Genomic DNA, 6,736 nt, shown 5'->3' on the forward strand with positions numbered 1-6,736 from the left:
AACAGTTTAAGTGATTGAGGTTTTTTTCCACTGACATGGCTGCAAACTTGGTCTGCCCAACTCACTTGTGCTGTGACTGGGTAAGTGACAGAAACCTGGGCCATTATAAAATCACCACTTTGTAAACTGTGGAAATCAAATTGTTGGGCCAAATTCTGCTCTGGGTTACATCATTGTAAATCTGGATTGACTCCTCTGATTTCTACAGAATCACTCCAGATTTACATTGGTGTGATCCAGAGCTGAATTTGGCTCACTGTATATAAAGTGAGCTAAACTTCCCCAGTTTCCTTCCTCCCCCCAGTTCTAGTGAATGGTCTCCCTCTCCAGTTCTTAGGATGCTCATGCACAGGCCTGGCTTTTGACTGTGCACTGGTAAGGTAAGTAAAGGGATTTCTTGAAACATTGTATTAGATATTGAAGGGAGGTGTATGTCTTTTAGAGAAAAAAATGCTAGTAGGGGAAAAGCATTTCTATGCCATTCACCTTTGAGGAAACGGCGTATGAAAATAGCAAAGCCAAAGAACACCAAACTGTCCACTATCATACAGGCATCTACTCACACTGCCCTTCAGAGCTGATGGATTGTGGGGAAAGTGAAAAACCTCCCTGGGGCTTCCATGTTCTTGCTTTCAAAGCCCTTTCCAGCTCTGCCCTAACCCTCATCTTAGATCTGATCTCCTGTTGTGCATCCCCCCTCAATGCCTCCACTCTGCGTTTGATGCCAGTTTCATTGCCTCATGTGAGTGCGGGGAATGACCCCATACATTGCTGGGGGAGTAGGGTGACCAGACAGCAAGTGTGAAAAACCGGGACAGAGGGTGTGGGGGGTAATAGAAGCCTATATAAGAAAAAGCCCCCAAAATCAGGACTGTCCCCATAAAATTGGGACATCTGGTCACTATATGGTGGAATGGCTGCTTATATACTGTGTGCCAAGAAAAAACCCTGCTTTTAATATGTAAGCAGAGTCAGGATGAGCTCTACACTGACATCTGGTGGTGAATTATGGCGAGTATAGAAAAGAACTCCAGGGGCTGATCTTGTTTGCATAGGCACACCCACTCGCCTGGCATGAAACAACAGCAACTCAAAGTGGTTACTTTGGCTGGTGTGGGATCCCCAGTTTTCTCTGTTATTGGGGCAGGAAAAATAAAGTTTTGTTACCCTGATTCTGTGAATCAAGGCCAGTGGAACTGTTGTATGACAGAAGGACTGAGTGAGTCCTTCACCATTACCTAAGTAGCACTTGCTTGACAAGGGGCATGGGTTACAAAACCCAGTGAATTGAGAGAGGGAGAATAGAGATAGGTCTTTGTACCTGATGGTATGGGCCCCTCTGAGGGTTTGAAACACCAATTGTACTATTGCCTCTCTCCACTGTTGAATGTCAGAGCTAATTTTGATTCCTTTAGGAGTCTAGTTACAGACTGCTGTGCTGAATTCACTTTGGGCTGATGGTGCACTAGCACTGGGGCTCCCTTACTATGAGCTGAAATTGCTAAGAGCTGAAGTTATTAAGAGCTGAGATCACTGAGTGCTGTGTTAACTAGTGGGGGAGCCTGAACCTATATTGCTAAGCAGCTGGCAGAGCAATTTGTGGGGCCAGTTGGAGCGGCCCAAGGAACGGCGAGCGGAGCTGTTTGTGGGAATGACTGGAGCGGCTCACAGGTCAGTGAGCGGAGCAGAGAAGCTTGTAGAGTGGAGCAGTTTGTGGGACGGCAGGAAGTGGACTGGCTCGTGGTGAAGGCTGTGGCGGAACCCCACGGAGAGACGGCCGGCCGGCCTTGGATCACGTAAGGTGTCCCTTAACACCCTGTGTGTTCCCCCTCCCCCCTTTTACTCTGGGGCTGCACTGACCAGGACAGAGTCTTTGGGGTCTGTTGGACTTTTGGGACTTTGGATGGTTGCTGGACCCAAGAGACTTTGGGGGTGTAGGACTTTGGGGACTCTGGGTGATTTTTGGGTTGCTGGATTCAAGAACCAAAGGGAAAGGACACAGCCCAATTTGCTGGGGTGGGTTTTTTGTTCATGATTTGTGTTATGAATCCTGTTTGTGGTGTTTTTCCAATTTAATGCTGATGTCGTTTACCTCATGTTATTAAACATTTTCTGTTACACTCAGACTCCGTGCTTGCGAGAGGGGAAGTATTGCCTCTTAGAGGCACCCAGGGGGTGGTATGTAATTGTCCCAGGTCACTGGATGGGGGCTCGAGCTGCTTTTGCATTGCGTTATTGAAACGGAACCCCTAGATACAGAACCTGGCCCTTGTTGCTGCCAACTTAGATGGGCAGAAGGGTTACAAATAAATTGGGCCAAACTCAGGTTTGTTGACAGCAGGTGCCACTCCAACACTGGGTCTGCACTGGGCCCTGTGTGTTTTCCTTTAGAAACAGAAAGGTTCCAATTTCTGAGGCAGCTGAAAAGCTAGGAAGTAACCATACCCAAAGCCCTTTGGTGCTGTTGTGTAGCATTATCTTTCATTTCTTCTGTCCACACCTTCACAATCACCAATAATTGGCAGCCCTGTCAGAAAGATGTGGCTAGTCCTTTCAAATCAGAATTTAGGTATATTGACAGGGCAGAGGTGAACATGTTACCTCTGCATGTTCTGTAGCTAAACAGAGGACTTCATTTTCTGGGGCTGTCAACCAGCTGCTTGTATCAACATTACATTTATTTCTTATGGCTGGGATTTCCAAAGAAGCCTAAGGGAGCTAAGTGCCTGACTCCTATTGACTTTTAATGAGGGAGGGGTGCCTAAGACCCAGAGATCCCTTCTTGAATCCCAGTGAAAAGCATTTGTGATTCTTTTTTATATCAAGCCTTTAACATTTAAGAGGTGGCAGGGGAGTCTCACTCCGTGGCATGTGAGGATGAGCATTTTCAGAGCAGTGCATGGAATTTTAGTTCCATGACTCCCAGTGACTTCTTTTAATAGGGAGTCATGTGGCTCAAATTCTGTGCACAGCTTTGGAAATTCAGGGGGGGGGGGAGTTGTTACAGATTGCAGAGTCACATGTCAATGTACAGAAATGGAAATACTAATAGTTTAGCATCAGTAGGTGGCAAACCTGAATCACAGTGTTGGATTCCTTGCCAACTGCAATAATGTAGCAGTGATTTCTGAGCAAGAAATAACAAAAAGTACTTGCAAAACTGAAAAGCTTTTGTGGCGAATGAAAATGTTTATTATAATTTAGAAGGATTGTTATATAGATTAGGCTTAGAAAACTCTTAGTGTCAAAATTACATGCAGCAAGCTGTAATAGGCATAAAGATTGCAGAATAAAAGAAACAGAAGCAGTTCACTTGACAAATGTGAAAGCTTTCTTGGTATTATAGAAAGGCTAAATGATCTTAATCATATCAACTACTGGCTTGCAGCCAGAATCTTTGTGAAAGGTATGAACAATGTACTAAATTATCCACAACTTTAAAAACCTCCATAAGACTAAATAGGGTTCAGATAGTCTTTATTTTTTTAAGAGATGAAAGTTATCACCAGATATTGTTGCCACGTTCGATTTAGTTTCAAATATGAAACACTCGTTAGGTTGAAAATGCATCCAGGTTGTAAAAATTACTAGTAGGTAATTCGTTTATGGTTAATAATGATTTCAAATACATGCCATACTTCTTTTGCCTAGTCTTATCCATCCTAAGAAACGTATTTCAGTTCTTCATATATAATTAGTTTATGGGATCTATGACAAATCAAGCCTACGAGGGAAAAAATGGTTGAGTGGGAGAAGGATACACAGAGGTATGGTGTATAGTGTGGGCGGGGCCAAGGTTTTCAGAAGTGGCTACTGGTTGGGTGTGTGGCCTGAGACGTATTGGGCTTGCATGTCTGAATTGCTGAGCACCTACCACTCCAGTTTAGGTCAATAGAAGCTGTGAGTGCTCAGCACTTCTGAAAATCTGGCCCATGCTATTACCAACTGAGCTACCAGAATTACAATCTGCTTTTGAAAATGTTACCCTAGGGTAGTAGGCAGTTCATACCAATATACAGCAAGACTTATTTGCGCATGTTAATGTTGGTTGGAGATGAAAGTAGTGATCTTATGTTGCTAGAGGGTGGGGCTGTTGTTGTTTTTTTCTTTCCACAAGCCAAAACCCAAAGTATTTTATCCAAATAAAGGTACTAGGCCAGAAACTGATTTTTAAAACCAGATAAGTGTCAATTACATTAGTGGGTTTGTATATATGAAAAACAAACACCCAACCGTATAATGGATCAAATAAACTTAACTAAAAATGTCAGGCAGGAGTTTCCAGTTCTAAGCAGTAACAGGAATCACAAGCATATGTCACTTAATGTCTTCTTCTGAGTCCCTTGTTGTAGCTCTGCAGACTGGTGAGAGTCTGTAAGTCTGCGTTGGCCGCTATAATGGCCAACACTAGAAACTGGACCAGGACCTTCTGAACTAAAAGCGTGAATTGCTACAGCTTGAGCTAAAGAGGTAGGCAGTCAAGCCGAGAGCTGTACCAGCCCCATATCCTGTGGGGATCAGGCACAGAGCTGGGGGGCAGAGGAGCTGGGAGCATAGGGAAGGGTCCTCCAGAAGCTGGGGCATGGGGTCAGGACCCTGTAAGACAGTAGTTCTCAAACTTTTGTACTGGTGACCCCTTTCACATAGCAAGCCTCTGAGTGCAACCCCCCTTATAAATTAAAGACACTTTTTATATTTTGTGGCAGAGCTCCGACCTCGTCCCCATGGGTCCCGCACTTCTAGGTGGTTTATGCTAGCCTTGGAGGCTCACTGCAACCCTTCACATAGACCTTCTGTCTCTAGGGCCAGGGTACAGTCTACTGAGCCCTTTTCATCATAAGCCAGCAAGGAGGTTGGTGAGAGAACTCCCACAGTCTCTGTTGTCCCTACACGCTTATTCAAGAACAGTTGAGTCTCCCGTCCTGACAGGGGCCTGTCTTCCCTTCCCAGGGCACGTTTCTGTAGTGGCAGGTTGGGGGGACGACGCAGGCCTGCCCTGTACTCCGGGTTCCAGCCCAGGAACCTTAATGGCAGCAGCTATTGGCAGCTGACCTTTCACTGCCAGAGTGCAAGTTAATTGGAGTCAGGTGTTCTCATTAGCCTGGAGCAGCCCCTGCTCTGGTCAGTCAGGGAACAGAAAACTGCTTATCCAGTGGCCAGTATATCTGCCTTCGATTACTCTGCTGTTTTTTTTTTTTATTTTAAATTACTCTGCTGTTCCCAACTGGCGTGGGTCTATCACATAATTTAACACCGCTATAAATGTTAGAGGCAAAGCGGAGTTTGGGGTGGAGGCTGACAGCTCATGACCTCCCCTGTAATAACCTCATGAGCACCTGAGGGGTCCCAACCCCCAGTTTGACAACTCCTGCTCAATTATTGGTCTCTCTACCCAGCAGTTTTAGTTCCCAGTACTTTCCCTTTCCGACCTGGAAGAGGCCAGCAACTTCCAGTTCCCATTGGCTGTCTGAGACACAACACACACCTTCCATTGGGAGGAATGGCTTTCATTCAGCCACCCATTAAAAGAGGAATGGGAGGGCTGGGCCAGTCTGGGGGGAAAAGGAGAGGAAGAGCCCACTGGCTCACAGTCACAGAGTGCAGAGGCAGGACTTGGAGCCGGGCTGGGACACAAGGTGAGGGGGCGAGAAGGTGGCTTCTGTTAAGGAGCAGAGAAGCGAATGCTCCTCCCATGACAGGTTACACCCTGCAGGCAGAGAGGGGAAGCCAGAGACTCTGGCCTCTGCATGACATTGCCCACTGGAAACAGCATCTTGGATGGGTGCCCTGATTGCCCTCTCCGAAGACCAGATCTGGGCTTAACCGACTGCGTGCGCTGCTGACTATGGGCTATTATGCTCATCGTTGTAGCAACGGGTGCGTTTCAATGGTTTGCTCACTCTTTGTCCATCTTTCCTCCGCGTCATAGAGCTAAGTTTATGGAGTAGGGTGAGGGCGCGGCTCCATTTCGTTCCTTTTTAGGCTTTTGTACATCACATTTGTAGAGCTGAGATTTCTTCTTGGGCAACCGTGATTGCACAGAGTGTGTAAAAGGCTTCTGGCGGAGAATNCACGCTCTTCTTTTGAGCTCCCACTCTGGCCATTGCCGTGTTTTACTGCATTCGTGCGAGACCGGCCATTGTAAATCTGCGCGCTGCATTTAAAGCACCACTTGCCGCTACTTTCATCTACGACTCCTGCTTCCAAGGACCTAGGCCACAGTTTTATTTTAGTTCACAGACTCGAGCTTGAGACCACTTTATTGCAATAAATACCAACGCGTTGGGGTAAGAGTCCGAAAACTGTCACAAATAGCATGGCATGCAGGCTGCTTTTATTCCATCAAACTGGAAGCATAGTACAAATAATACATCATTTATGTGAAAATAAGAGTAGGGGTCTCTCCCTTTTTCCCGGTAGCTTCCTCTTTATTTTCGAGAATTGGGTGCCTATTGGGTGGGGGGTTTCCTCTTGGTTTTGACATGGGTGTTACTTGGCACCAGCGGGGGTCTTGTTTTTCATCAGGGTACATATTGTTTTCCGGGGGGGTTTATTACAGGACGCCCAAAATTGATATATGATTGGCTGGTGGCAGGTAGCTGGAACTGTAGCAGGAGCTGGCCTTTACTAGAAGCAATTTCTTCATATAAGTCGTTACTATGTTTCATCAATAGCAGTTATCATGTTTTCCCATCAAGAAGCGGTTATCATGTTGCTAAGGCCTTTCGCATGGCTT

This window comes from Trachemys scripta, chromosome 2, assembly GCF_013100865.1.
Source record: "Trachemys scripta elegans isolate TJP31775 chromosome 2, CAS_Tse_1.0, whole genome shotgun sequence".
Lineage (NCBI taxonomy): Eukaryota > Metazoa > Chordata > Testudines > Emydidae > Trachemys > Trachemys scripta.